At 38.6% G+C, this 15,828-nt stretch overlaps 1 long non-coding RNA gene across 1 annotated transcript in view; it reads left to right on the plus strand.

Annotated features, from left to right (window-relative positions):
- The window catches only part of LOC141424190 (uncharacterized), a 401,269-nt gene that overhangs the window by 331,895 nt on the left and 53,546 nt on the right, over positions 1-15,828 (plus strand). The window contains exon 4 of the long non-coding RNA XR_012449157.1: positions 13,245-13,429. This is a non-coding gene — a long non-coding RNA (uncharacterized lncRNA). The remainder of the gene's footprint in view (positions 1-13,244; positions 13,430-15,828) is intronic.

A 15,828-nucleotide genomic window follows, 5' to 3' on the forward strand; every position in this document is an offset into this window, starting at 1 on the left:
GATTAAGAGGAGAGAAGGTTCTTGGTGAATCACGGGAATGGTTGTTGATATTCAGATCAAGTGAGCGGTGGAATCCAGCAGGTTTAGGAATTGTGAGACCAGGGGATCTCAGAAGATGAGACCATCTCAGAAGATGGCATAAGTTGTGGAGACTGTGAAGCAGGGGGTCTTTATCCTCACCAGACGTCATTAGACAATAGGGGAAGTGAATGAAAGTGGAGACAAGGGAAGTTAACAGGTGGCAAAACTCATAAGCTTCTAAGAGAGGGCATTTCACTGAAGGTGAGAAGGATCAGTGGACTGGGAAAATGCTTATGTTACCCTCTGCCTTCCCAATATTTTCTGGAGAAGGCTGTGAAGGATCTGGTGTTAATATTCCATGATGCAATCTTATGGAGATGGAGGCATTTTGTTTGTCAAGCAAATGCTATAGGGATCTGTGGAAAGAAGCAGAAGGAAGGTCAACTTTGTGGGTTTGACCACTGAGAAGGAGACTCAGAAAACAGTGGGGTTTGTCAATGGCTTTGAATTTCAGGTGGTGACAGGTGAGAAGAATTAGTAGTTTCAACCTACTTTATGGCTCTGGAAAATACAGAACTCTGTCACAAAGCCATAAAACACAATTATGGCATTTTAAAATGGAACTTTGTGACTAAAGTTTCAGTAATAAGACTCAAATAATGGACTGTCATTGCTACAACAAGCTTTATTTGCTTGAAAGTAAATGCTATTCTAGAAATGGGGCTGCCATTTTTTCTTCTCCATAAAAAAGAACACAGCATTCTGTAAAGAGGGTTACGAGAAATGAAAGCATGATAGTGTAAAACTGTGCGGGAGTTTGAGGAATGATTAGAATTTAGGGCTTAGAGGTCAAAGAGACAATACCTGTACTGTAGGTGGTGGTCAGTTTGAGAAGGGACCTTGAATGCCAGATGTAGGCGTTTGGTTTTATTCTATAGGAAAAATGGGAGTGTGACATGAATAGCACTTTCTTGGTTTAGAAATGTAGAGAAATGGGGACAGTGTAAAGAATGGGGCAGCAAGAGCAAGCAGACCTATCAAAAAGCTTCTGCTATTGGTCACTCAGTGTTGAACACCTGATACCTGCCTGCCTGCAGACTTTTGTCAAGATGGGTAGAATAGAGTATGCTGTCTACACACTCTATGAGGTAGAGTGTGGCAATGTGAAGAGGGCTTAAAAATCTCATCCTGACTGGTTGGAGGGAATCAGTGGAGGCTTTTAAGGAAGTGGTATGTGGTCTACACACTGAGGAGGAGGTAAGGTTTTATTTTGTGGTGGTGATGGAAGAGATTGCTATGTAGAGTGTATTTGGGAGCAGAGTGAGAGGTCCACTTACTTTATTTTACAGCATGGGTTCTTTGTGACATGGACCTGTTTGACAGTTTGGTGCAGACTGTGAAATCTTCAGAATAATATTTTAGATGCATTAATCAAAACAATAGGATTACCAAGGAAAACAATTGTATTGGAATAAAGTCATCAATGAAATAAATTTTTATGGTATGGAAACATGTAGATTTCATCACTAAATAATAAGGACTAAGGACTGGCAGCAATCTAATAATGATTGATTTCCAACTGGATGAGGGAAAGCAATATTTTGAGATACCTGTAACAACGATAATGTAATATAAAAATGTCTGGAATCTTAAGTGGTGACAAAATTACTGGTACTGCTAATACTGTAGTTTGGTACCAACAGTCGTAATCAAAGAAAGTACAAAATTTCAGTGATTACTGAAACATGAGTTTGAATGTTTTCCCATTCAAATTTGTCTCCCCTGTAAAATCTATCCACAGATGCCTTGGGACAGGGCTTTGGGAAATAGTACAAGAGAGTGTTGCTCTAAATTATGAGTTCTTCTAAGGGCTTTCAGATAGAATCTGATTTATTTAAAACTGGAAAGGACCATGCTTACTAGTAAGCTAAGAAAGCCCACCCAATATTTCGGTTCTTTGGGCCACCAATGCGTTTTGCCCTCTGTGGTCTAAGGGGACTTCCAACGATTTTTGCAGAATGAAGAGAACATTCTTTCAACTCCACCGTAAAGCGTCAAGTGCAAAGCATAGAATGGACGGTCTGAGTAGCCCAGGTGTCTGGTCGACAATGTGTTCTTTATTTGTCTTCCAAACCTTGGGGGTGGAGGATGGTGAGCTATAGAGACACTGACTCCTGTCCTGGCACCATATACTGTTCCCTGGCCTTGTTTTAGGGGGGCTGATTAGCTATTCATTATTTGGAGAAATCTTGGTAGAATACATGGAGCAGTCAAATGGAGAGAAAGAAACAGAAGGAGAAAGCAAGGTGGCTGTTGAATAGGCTTTGGTGGTGAACGTGTCCGGAGGGCCTAGTCTTCTGCACTGAATTTTCCCTGGTTCCTGGGACTGAGTCATGATTGCCTTTTGGTTTTGGACTATGACAAAAGTTGTGGGCATGGCTTCTTACATTAGAAAAATAAGGGCGCCTTTGTTTTCTAACAGTGAAGTGGGAATAGAAGAGCTTTACTTATGTGCCTCAGGTCACAGCCTGACCACACAGCATCGGAAGCCTTGGCCACTCAGCTCCAGAGGCAGGGAGAAAAGAAGCCTTTCTAATCGTGCAACTCCTCCACTCCCTCCTTTCTTCCTGCACAGTGTGAGTCTTGGTGAAGAGCTCAGGATTATGCTTGTGAAATGTGTCCCTGGGGACACCTGGCGTGGCTTTGAGCTCAAGGTCCTCAGGGCATCATGGCTCCTATCATTCTCCATCAGATGCCCATGCTCCCAGAAAATGTCAGCTGCACTACTCACTGCACAGAGGCGAAGAGAAAACATCTGATGCTGTATCCAGCCATCTGGCTATCTTTAGGGACTGAACATGCATATTAATTTACTCTTTTGTTTATTACCTTTCTCACCCTCAAATGCTTAGGTGGTGTTAATTGCACTGTTTGTTAAGCAGGCTTTCCACTGCAACCCATCCTTTCAGCCCTCATCCACTGGATAATTACCAGCACTAATATACTTCTAGTTGAGTATACCAGCAAGGAAACTGGACTGCTTGTGTCTATTTCTCTTGGATGATGATCAGTCAGCTCTGCCAGCTCTTTAAAACATGAAGAGGAAATACCTTATAGAAATACTTAATTTCCTAAAGTTAACAAATTCAAAGGGGGCTTCTTGGGAAAGCAGAGTGCCTTCATGGAGTAGTACTATCTAAAATTTATTTATGTAAAAGGTACAAAAGATTTGAGTGGGTCATATCTTTACTGGACTTGTAAGCAAAGTAAAATCTTAAGACAGATACTTTGACCTGTCTTGAATGGGTTCTAGTCAATGTTTTTCAGAATAAGTACATTCAAAGATCACAGCCGCCCACAAACATCCCTTTTCTGCTTGCCAAAGGTACGAACAAGTCAGATCAACCATTACCTTGATAGGGACACTTATGTTTATATATATGGACTTATCCTTTTTCTTCTTCTTCTACTAACACATGAACTTACCCAGTACAAACGAAAATAGCATCTCATAATAGCAGCATTGAATCAAAGGGAGAGTTACGAGTGGCTAACAGTAACACAGTATACACTAAGTTGGTTCCTAACTCTTCTTCCAACTAGGTCAGGATGATGTTCTGAAAATATGAGGTCAAAAGTTGCCTCAAAAACTAATGCAGATACTTTAAAGTGACAGAGGCCAATAGGAAAAGGGAACCAGGAACTAGAGAAAAGGTTAGTTCGAGAAGAATTAATTTAGAAGGTAACACACATGCACAAGAAAGCAATGCGAGTCAACTCCCTGTATAGCTATTCTTATCTCAACTAGCAAAAACCCTGGTCCTTCCTATTATTGCTTATACTCTCTCTTCAACAAAATCAGAGATAAGGGCAAAATAGTTTCTGCCTGGTAGTGAGGGAGTAGGCAGGGGAGAAGAAGGGGGGGAAGGGAGGTGGTGGTGGGGGCGGGGAAAGGGGAGAAATGACCCAAACATTGTATGCACATATAAATAGAAGAAAAAAAAGTTGCCTCCATTTTAGAAAGTGGCATGGAAGAGACAATACAGACAGAATGAAAACCAGAAATGTAAAAAGCTAATGAGTTTAGAGTAAAACTCTGATACTTGACACTCATGATTGTTCTTTAAATGACATTTCAGTAATATGTGATAAAGAAATATCTGTATAGGATATTTGTAATTTCTGACCCCAGTCTGTTGGGTTATGGAGTTGAGCAAAGATGGAAAAAGTTTGTGACACTGACTGGGAAGGAAAAAATAATGGAAAAAGAGATTTGTAGAACTACTTAAGGAACATGAAGTTTGACATTTCCTCCAGGATCAACATTTTTGGAGCTATACAGAGCTTTACGCTATTGCCTCTTGTCTTTTCTACAAACTATCTTTATATTCACAGAGACTTTCCGTTTTGTTTGTAATGTCATAAAAATAGGTCTCTAGGCAGCCATCTTACTTTCTGTGGGTCTGTAGTCTGCAAATTTCTAGATGTCAAAAATAAAATTCTTTCATTTCCTTACTCTTACTATCTTTGTAATAGAAACACTTGTACTTTGAGTAGCTTAAAGGGAAACCAGCTGTCGAAAAGAGTTGTCAAATTTGTTGACTCAACATTGTTTACACTGTTTTGCAAGGACAAATTCAGTAGAAACCTAAGACAAGGTAGTATTCAAAAATATGGATTCGTTCTCCAAAACTGAGATTTTTGGAGTTGGGTGTTTAGAATAAAGGTACAGATTTCTTATTTAACAGTTTTGGCTATTTTACATTTTGTTCTTAAATCTCCTAGAATATCTTGCTTTATCAATAATTTTTAATCAAATTAGTTTGGAAATTACGTTTCCTTTTCTTTTATAGGTAGAAAATCCAACACGTGTAGCATGTTACGTTACTAACAATGGGCCTCTAGTAGATGCTTATTGCATAAATGCCAAGCTAAATGCTAAAATCTTGGGAATTTCCCTGATTCTGGGCATGTGTATCAGCACAAAATATATTTTAAATAATAATTAATTGCTTTACAAAGCATATTACTTACTTTCTGAGTTAGGTCTCATAACTTTTCTTATTTTTAGACAAGGATTTTGAGAGTCATAAAGTTTCAACAACTTAGATACTTTCTATGTATCATTTTATCATGAAAAAAATTTCAAGCCATTCCTAATATTCTTCATTCCTTCCTGAAGATCCAAGTTTCTGTCAGCCTGAAGAACTTCCTTTAGCATTTCTTATGGTGTAAGGCTACTGTGATAAATTACCTTCATCCTTTTCTTTTAAAAATCTTTCTCTTTTTTGGCAGTACTGGGATTTGAACTTAGGGCCTCATAATTGCTAGGCAGGCACTCTATCACTTGAGCCAGGCCTCCAGCCCTTTTTTGCTTGAGTTATTTTTCAGGTAAGGTCTCACATTTTTGAGACCTCAAAATGACCTCAAGTGCTGACATCAGTCTGTAATCTTCCTACCTACAGCCAGGATTACTGGTTAAGGTGGGGTCTCACAAAAATTGTGCTTGGGCTGGCCTCCAACTATGATTCTTGCAATCTTTATCTCTGGGTAGCTGGAATTACAGGGATGTACCACCACACCAGGTCTATTTTACCTTAATTCTTGAGGGATCTTTTCATGGAATCTAAAATTCCATGTTTACAATTATTTTTCTTTCAGAACATTAAATGCATTGTTCTGCTATTTTCTGGTTTGCTTGGGATAAAAGGTCAGTTGTCATTTAAATCATTGTTTCCTTGCATGTAATTCTTTTGAAAGATTTTTCCTTTCTTCTTTTTATGGCTGTTAGCAGTTTATGATGTATTTAGCTATGGTTTTATTTGCATTTACACTGGGATTTCCCAAACACCATAAACCTGCAAACTTATGTCAAAACAAACAAATTTTTGGCTCTTTTTCAAATATTTTTTCTGTTCTATTTTCTCTTCAGTGTCTTCTGTAACTCCAGTAACCTGTATGTATGTTTGGTCTTTTGATATTGTCCCATAGGGCTCTGTTTTATTTTTTAATCTGTTCTCTCTCTCTTCTTTTAGATTAGAAAATGTCTGATTTATCTTTAATGCCACTGATTTCTCTCCTATCACTTCTTTTCTTAATCCTGCCCAGTGATTTTGTTAGATAATTTAATCTTTCCAATTATTTCTTTTTAATGCTTTCTGGCTATCTGTTGACATCTCCTATCTTTGTATTTACTAAAAACACACTTTTACCTATGTCCTTGAGCACAGTTTCAATAGCAGCTTGAAAGTCCTTTTCTGATAATTCCATCATCTGGGCCCTTTTGAGTTTGCCTCTCAGGACTGTATTTTTTTTCCCTCCCTCCCTCCCTCCCTTCCTTCCTCTCATCTCTCATTATTATTATTTTTTTGGTAGTACTGGGCTTTGGACTCACAACCTGTCTACATCTTGAGATCCTGCCCTCATGCTAGAAGCCATGAAAACTGGAATCCTACCCTGTTTGCTTCTCTCAAGTGTCAACTACCCTCCTACCCCAAATCTGCCTTCTCTTATGTCTTTTTAGTTCTTGATTCTTTTGGGGTAGAAGGGTTTGTTTTTGGATTTTGCCCAGAATTTGTAGGTGTTTTCTGTGGGACAGTCAGCCTGTTCGTAGACTTTTTTGGCCATCTTGGCTTATGTTTGAGCCTTTGGTGATGGCCACATATTGGAAGAAACCAGTACTCTTTCTCCAGCTCTACAGCTGCACCACTGGTCAGCTGTTCTTTGACCTGGTTGCTGTAATAGTTTTCCTTAGGTGAATGAGGCAGTTAGAAGGCTTTTTTTGTGACTATTAAAGCATACATCAGCTTGGATCTGATTAAGGTATTTAAGCTTAGCATTCATCTTCTCTGGACCTTTCTTACAAGTCTAAATAATTAAAAGCTTGTTCCGATATGTTTTTGCTTAAAACAGAAAAATCAGTTGTAATAACAGCCATTATACTTACTTCTTTAAAACAAAAGTTTTAAAGTTATATTTGCTATGAAAATTTGTTGGTCTAAAAAGATCTGGGGCTAGTTTGTGGAGTTGACTATGATGGAATTCAAAACATGAGAACAGTATATGTACTTCTACTTAAGAAGCTTAAAAACATAAACATAATGTCAACCTGTTAGATTTTCCTTTCATGTTTTATGATCTATCAGTTTAACACAGTTTTCATAGAGATACTTTTCATCTAACAGCATTTTCAAATGTGGTTTAGAGTATATTGCATAGTTGATCCTCAACCTACTAAACTATTAAATACTTATTTATAGAGTCTGTAACATAACCTAATAATATTGAGCAGACTTCAGATATTTTTAGGCATTGAGTGGTATCACTCTAAATTTGGTTAAAAAAAAACCCTCCAATTCTATTAAAATTACCACTGGAAAAAATTATTAAATATTCTTTTTAAGAAACAGATTATATACTGTTATTTTGGAAATGAGAGTTGCTACAAACTCCTTTTCCTCTCTTTGCATTTCTGATATTACTCACTTGTGAAGTTCTTTGAGTGGACATCATTCTTTTTAAAATTGAAGACTGAAAAGCAAAAGGATTCATCATTTCATGGTATGGTTTTTTGGCTTAGATGACATGTATATTCATTTTCTCTTCATGACTGTTCTTTAGCAATAACTTTAATTGGCTCAATGTCTTAATTATTCTTTATTTTTTTGTGATTTATTCTACTGTTATAGATATTTGCTGATGAAAATGAAAGTTTAATCATATTCTGAGAACTTTCATTAGTTGGTGATCAGTGTAATTGAAGTAGAAGTTCCATTTGAAAGCATCCTTCCATCTACAGCCTGATTTGTCATGCAGGAAACACATTACCTGGAATTTATGTTTTGATTTTTGTATCTAATGTATGATACAAGAAGTCTCTGCTCCATTGGAGGGAAGTTAAATCAGATTTTTTTTCTTTCATTTTTATGGTGGTATTCAGACACATTTAGTCTTTTAAAAATTTAAATAAATGTTTTTAACATAAAGAAAAACATGAAAATTATACATATTTATGGGGTGCTATGAGATGTTTTGATACATGTGTGCATTGTGTTATGTTTAAATCATGTTAAAAATCACTCTCCTCAAACTATCATTTCTGAATGGTTAAAACATTTAAACTCATTTCTTCTAGCTTTTTGAAATATGCAGGGTGTAAGGTTATTCTAGTCACCCTATCACACAATAATGCACTAGAACTCCTTGTTCTTATCTAACTATAACTTAGTGCCCATTGGTCAATCTCTCTCCAACCCCTTCCAGCCTCTGGTAGCTTTAAGTTTTATGAGACCAACTCTTTTGTAGTTCATGTCCAAATGAGAACATATAGTATTTGTCTTTCTGTTCTTGGTTTATTTTATTTACATAATGATGTCCAGTTTTATCCACATTGTTGCAAATGACAGGATTTCATTCTGTTTTTAATGACTGAGTAGTATTCAATTGTGTATATGTATTACATTCTCTTTGTTCGTTCGTTGGTTGATGGACACTTAGGTTGTCTCCATTTCTTGCCTGTGGTGAATAAAGACTCATTCTAAGCGTAACTATTATTCTGCTTGAAAATTCAACATTGGTTAAACTGGTCAGACTGTTATTCTGTAGGGGAGAAGTGATTTCTTTCTCCTTCCACTAATTATGTTGCTTTACATCTTACGGGATGAAAAAGGCTCAAAATAACAGTTCTTTGGGGATGTGTAACTTTATTTGAGTGTTATTGAATATATATTTTCCTTAAGTTTAATCTTTTTTGAATATTGACAGTTTTGTTGTGACAAGTAATATTGATTCTTTGTTTAAATGATCTTTCTCATATAGTATAAAAATGGAAGATTCCAAAAAATGAATATCTTCATGCAATTTTCCTGGAAGGGAGGGAAATCCCCTAAACTTTACATACACTAACAAATCCTAAGTTAGAATGTCATCTGAAGCTATTAAACTTAGTTAAGGGTATGGGCACATGGGATCACACCATAAATGCCTACCAAGTTGGGTTTTCTGGTTTTGGGTATATTATTAGTGTGGAGCTATCTCACCTTTATTATAGACACTGATGAAATTAGAAGATGAAGGAGGATGAAGGGGGAAATATTTACTTCCTAATCTTTCTTTAAGTGTATATGCTTTTCATTGCTTTGACTGTCATTTTCATGTCTACACCAATCAATGAGCTATACCAGCACCCCCCCATTCAAGAAGAGTTTCTTCCTGTCTTCTAAATGAGGGTGTAACTGGAGAGTGACAGGAGCTGGTGGGCTGCATTTGCATTATCTGCTGTGGAAATCTTGAGCAGGCTAATTATATTTCCTGGCAGCCCACACTATGCACTCACTTTTCCCCTCCTCTCTCTTTCCCTCTTCCCATTCACTGCCTTCGAGTTAGTTATATGCAAGGAGTTATGAGCATCTTAAAGTCAAGAGATGAATTTACTTACCCTAGTGCCTAGTGCAGGACCCAATGCAAAACAATGACTACTAGTTATAAAAAATAAATCCCTAGAGTTGTAAAAGAAATAGTTGATGTCTTCACTGTCATTGAACAAATGGGTGAACTGATGTGCAGGGTACTTCTGCATGAGATTCTCCTTACCGAGGTCGTGTACATCATTGGTGGGAAGGCTGAGCCAGCCCCAGGGTCTGGAGGCCACTTGCTAAGCTTTCACGACTTCAGCACTCTACTTCTCAGGCTGCTGCCATTCCACAAAAGTGGCCAGTTTCCTCACAGAAACGCGCAAATATAAGCTAATACATATCACCTTTGAGATCTGGATTACCCTGTGTGATTCTCAGCGTAAACTAAATTCTCCAAATGTTTGCATGATTTAGAAAAGGAGATGAACACTTCCCTGGTGTTAATGAAGTATGATAAAGAAGCCTAGGAATATTGTTTAGTTGGTCTGTCTGTGGGTTTCTGCCTAGAGCGTCAAATCTGATTGTGATGTGGCTAAATTGAATCTAAGTTTAAGATGATGAGCTGTTTAGCACTATGTGTGAAATTTCAGCAGGTTTGAATTTTTCAGAGTTATTCATGAAATATCACATCACACTAGCATTCTAGGACAAAAGGAGCAAAACTATCAAGCACGTAAACCTCAGAATTAGCACTATCTTTACAATCAGCTCAAATCTCTAAGCAATAATGGCAAATGTGTGAAGTAGGTTTAAAATTATAGACATTGACACCAATAAAACTGTGAAGTAGGCATTAATGATTTTTAAATAACGTCAGGGCAGCTACAGAGCAGGAATGTAGCTCAGTCGTTAGGCTGTGAGGCTGGGAGGCCCTTCTGATGGAGTTTTGGAAGCAGGGGTTCTTTACTGGGATGGTCAGAGGGACTGATGGCAACGATTTCATAGTCTTTAAAAATGATGGCCACTGTGAAAATGGAGGTTTTCAAAAGTAGAGTTTTCCAGGAAAGTGAAAGTGGCCATGAGCAAGAGTGTGCTCTTTCTTGTTTCTGATGGAGATTCAGAGAACTAGAGAGAGGCTTAGAGAGAGAGGTCATGAACAAGGCCACCCAATGTAAGGCCCTCTTGGAAGGATAGAGGAAAGGAATACCAATGACTGGAATTATGGAATTTTTGAGTTAGGCCTAAGACTTGGAATAGTATAAATAGGGATAGCAGGATTGACAGATTTTCAGCATTTTTTGGTGATTAGAATAAATTGGATAGTAGAATTTCACTTTCAGGAATTTCTTAGCACCTTTGTAAACACTCCAAGTCCTTCCACCCAGTACAACAATAATTTAAAAAGAATAAAAAAGAAAAAGAATCTCCTAGCAGCATATCCTAAAGCTCAGTGTTCTATGTCAATACCACATTGGGACAGCTTACAAAGAAAGTCCTGTCACTCCTTTATTACAGAACACACCCAATCCTATCTATGCAATAACTCTTGAATTTCAGAGTGAGGTTCTCGATGCTCATGTCTTGAAAAGCTGGCTCTGAAAGCCAATGCCAGGACAATAGGGGAACACAGACCAAGGCTCAGAGGCATTAAGCCCAAGATTTGAACATGACTTCCAGGGAAAGCCCAGGAAAGCTACCTAAATCATCAGCTTCTACTTGTCCATTTCCTGTGGAGGCACAGGAAACGAAATGAATGATCTACATTTCTGAAGCACACATCTGTGTGTTCTCCTTGAAACCCAAGCCTCCCCTTATCTTTTTATACTTACTCTTATTAGCAGTTCCAAATCCCTCCTCCTTTCCCTCCCTCTCTCCTTCTGTTTTTTTTTTTGAGACAGGATCTCCTGTCCAGGCTGGCCTGGAACTCATCATCTTCCTGCCTCACCTTCCTCAGTGCTGAGATTATAGGTGTGCACCACCATGCCTGGATTCCAAATGTTTCTTATCATGAGTGGAGGAGATCTTTCTAAACTTCTTCCCACCATTCATCTGATAGGTCTCAGGAATTAAAATACCAAATTGACATCAAATGTCTACCTTCTCCATTTTTATGTGTCTGTTTTGAGATCTGACCTTACACTAAGACCTAAGTGGTTACTTGAAATACAAAGTTTTACATTACTATGCTATGTACTACACCAGGTATGTGGCAGGCAGTTCTAAATAGCCAAGTTAACCCATTGGCTTAACTTGTTGTGTGGTTAACTCCCAAGAAGGCATTATGTTTTAATATATGGACTTTCAGTCTTCTATGACTTTTGTGAGTAATTTTTCATTCTTCCATGTGATCTGTAGTCAGGATATCAAGAGTTCAAGGCTATTTGTAGTGGCTAGTAACTTAGGTACGCTGAAGAAACCTTTTTCCCATGAAAATGTCTGTTAGTTCTTTTCATTTAAATAAATTAACTCAGGAAAATGGCAGCATAAATGAAGGACGTGCTTAAGCAAATGTGTAGGCTGGTTTTCTTTTATTCGTAGGTATATTTCTGTGCTCCTTGAGAAAAACTTATTTCTACTCCTGGTCCTTCTGGCTAATTGAAGTGACAAGACTGCACCAGAAATGATTCTTTTTAATTAATTATTTTTTTTGAGATATGGTCTTGCTATGTAGCCCACACTAGCCTCGAACTCACAATCCTCATGCCTCAGCCTCCTGAGTGCTGAGATTACAAAGGTGTGCAGCACCACACCTGGCTTACTAAGCATTATTCTTTGTTCTAAGTCAAAGCTCTGAAATGAAGAATGACTCATTTGATTTCTGAAGACCCTTTTGTACCTGGGTTTGCTAAACTTATCTCATTACTATGAGGCCCTTCAGTATGACTCCTGTGGAAACTCTCAAGGTTGGCTTCAATTTGCTTCCCTTAAATAGGATAGCTTTCTCATCTGTGGTGCTTACTTTTCTAAACAGGGTATAGCAGGGTTGGTTTTAAAAAAATTTTTTTTAATGCCAACCATCCACTGTGCAGCTGGACCAGGAACCTTCTTGGCAGTACAACGACCCTGAGGAGAAATGTGGTCACTGATCAAAAAAACCCCAATGTAGGCAAAATAACAGGAGGGCCCTTCTAAGATTAGGAATGTTCCATTTCTTTCTCCTTTCTTCTTACATCTGTGTGTGTGTGTGTGTGTGTGTGTGTGGCAGGTCTCTATTTTCTCACACAAAAGCTCAGTGGAGCAACTGTTCTTACTAATTGCTAATAGGCCAAATTGCTGATGCTCACAAGGAGAGATTCTGGTGACAGATAACTAAGTGTCTAAGTAGTTGAAAGTGTTAAGAAAGAAATATGATGTCTTCAGCTCACCATGTTCATTTTCTTAAGCCATATTCATTGAGCTTGTTTTTTCTCTTTTACCTTCATTCCTGGCTATGAGAAAAATCTAGAGAAGGCTTAAAAGAAAATCTCTCTTGACTCCAGATTTTCTTTGCCCTGGATTTGGTTCTTAAATGAAGAGGGTACACAGAGGTTCAGTGGAGGCTGCCCATTGTGCACTCACTGAGACTCCTGTCGCCTGCTGAGCTATCTCAGGGCAGGCTGGGTTTTAGATGGGGATGGGTGTGATGGCTTAATCCACTTACTTCATTAATCTCATCCTCAAAGGAGAAGTGGCTGTCTATGGTGGCTATTAGGGGATGATGCTCTAACCATGCAGCGGGCACTCTCTTTAACAATAAATGAAGTACTCTAAATTTCAGAATAAATAAAATGACTTGGTTGTGTGGGGGTGGGGCTACAGGCATTTTAGATTTAAAGGGAATCCTTCTGTGAATTTTTTTTTTTAGTAAAATATTGAATCTTTTTTTTGAAGCAAATTATCACATCCCGATTTATCCTGTGTAAATCTGGAATGCCACATGGAGACTTGACTTTATCTGGAACACACATTCACTAAGCTAGTTCAAAGCCAGCATCTCTCCTCCCCCAGCAAGAAAGGAACTCCATGGAAGCCAAGCCCTCGCTGTTTTAAGGACTGCTGATACTTCAGAGCACATAGTAAGTACTCCTTAAATGTTTGTTGAACCAGTGGGCAAAAGAAGAGGCAAAGAAGAAGCTAGTATTCTAATATGTGATCAAAGAGATGAGCTTGGGAATTCCTGAATAGTGCTAGTATTTAAGAAGCCTCTTTGGGTTAAAACTGGAAAGGATTTGGTTTGAGATCTTCACATAAGAACTGAATACTTATTTTATCCTACTGCAATTTCTCTTGCAATTCTTTCTGGAGTTCTTTTTTCATTCAAGTAGGTCATAAGTGGTGTCAGCACAGATAAGTCACCTGTATTGGCTGCCTGGGGATGTTTGGTCATGTGTTGTGCTTGGTTTCCTTTCTCTGTGTCAGGACATGACTATAAATTCATGTACAGGTAATGAATCGTCAACTGCATGATTTGAGCACTTCACTTTCCATTCCAAGACTTTCCCTTTGAGAGCTTCAGTAGGAACTGATATGGGCGTGGGGCAGAGTCCTGCAGTGTCTCTTCCTTACCACATAGTGGGGGGAACCTGGGCCTCAGAACCTGACTCTCTTGTTCAAGTTACACTCAGGGAAAACCAGAGCCATGTGTTTGAATGGCACCCTCTGAGCTCCTGTTTCCAAACTCCAGCTGAGCTGACATGTGGTGGACACAATTTCAACTTGGGAGCAGATTTCACTTAATCCACAGGGCATCTGAGTTACATGAGCACAAAATGAGAAACAGACGTGACTACAGGTGCCTTTGCCCTGCTCTTGGGCAATGCACTCAAAGGTGTCTTTGATTTCAGTAAGAAATTTGGCAGAGAGCTTGTCCATAAAACAGTTTAATTGCATTGGGTTTTGGTAAAGACTTCTCTCCCCTCCCACCTCTCTCATACCACACACATTCAAACACACATAACACTCCTGTCTGTAGAAAGTGTAAATGACTGTGTTAAAAATAAAATTTAAAAGGCCAACTTCAGTCACCTGTAAGTTTCTCATTCTCCCTGCAAATGGCCATCAGTTTTGTTTTTGTTTTTTCCCCCCCTTGGACAGTCTGATTTTACATAAATAATAATTATTCAGTAGTCCAAATCTATTGTGCAAATAATATAGCTTTTAAATATATTAATGAGTAAACATTTAACTAAGAAGCTAAGGCAGCTTAAGTTAGTCAACTCCAATGGGGACATAACACATTTAAAAAATGTGCAGATAAGGGATTTGTTTCACAATCCATAACCATTCATGGCTCAAGAAGGAGTATGTTGCTTTTGTGCCTAGAAATGTTTCTAGCAACATCTTCATTTCCTGGGCCAAAGGTTGCGTGTGATTGACATGAAGCTCTGTCCTGTTGTTGCTTCATGGGTGAGGGCCTTTGAAGGGATTTTGTGTTCTCAAGGGTCAGCATTTAGAAGGTGCTCAATGAAGGGTCAATGATGAATGAGACTCAGTTTGGGGTCTGGGTGGACTGAATGCCATTTGCAGCCAAGTGGCCCCTTTTGAGCATCTATGGGAAGCAGGAGTCCATGTCACTTCTTTAGCATAGACCTGTTAACCTTGGCCAAGACACATGTCTCTGACCTTCAGGGGCTTCATCTGCAAATGAAGGCATGGTCTAGCTGATCTTCACGACCTCCCTACTTATAATTTAGGGTATGTTTCTGTGGGAAGTTTGAATTTTGTGTGAATTAAGAATTTTCTATAGAACTGTCCATCACAACTTAAATCTTCCTATAACCTAAAGCTTCTGTACCTATTGGGTATGATTGTGGGTACTTTTTCTGGTTTAGATACCATGAACCAGATCTTTCCAAGTTTGGATGTGCAGGTTGTACACTACACAACTCCAGGGGGTGCCACTCACGTGGACTGTGAAGTAAATGTTAACCCTACCCTAAGTTATGCACTGTTACCCTCCTAGTTGAAAATGCAGCATATTTTCTTTCCTGCTAGTGAACAGATTCGTGTTGTTAAATTTTTTTTCAAACGCCTATGCTTCCTGGAATTTTGCCAACTTTTTCCTTCAGACTCCTTTTCTGAGAAGAATCTTTCTCTGATCCTCTTCCAAAACCTTGATTAGAATGAAACTAACATCGTCCTTACTCAGATGGGTCCTGCTCTGAAAGTGAGAGAGAAAAATTTGGAGTGCTGCTGTAGACTGAATGTCGAAACCTAATCTTCAATGTGAGTGTATTTGGAAGTGGGGCACTGGCAGGTGGTTAGGTCATGGGGGGGTGGAGCCCTTATGAATGGGATTAGTGCCCTTATAAAAGACACCTTAGAGCAGCTTCACCTTTTTCACCATGTAAGGGCACAGGTACAAAACAGATATCCATGAACCTGTTAAGTGGGCCCTCACTAGCTCTTGGACTTTCCAGGCTCCAGAAATGTGACAAATCCCTGTGGTTTTAAGTTACTTGTTTATGATATTTTT

Source organism: Castor canadensis, chromosome 6, assembly GCF_047511655.1.
Source record: "Castor canadensis chromosome 6, mCasCan1.hap1v2, whole genome shotgun sequence".
Lineage (NCBI taxonomy): Eukaryota > Metazoa > Chordata > Mammalia > Rodentia > Castoridae > Castor > Castor canadensis.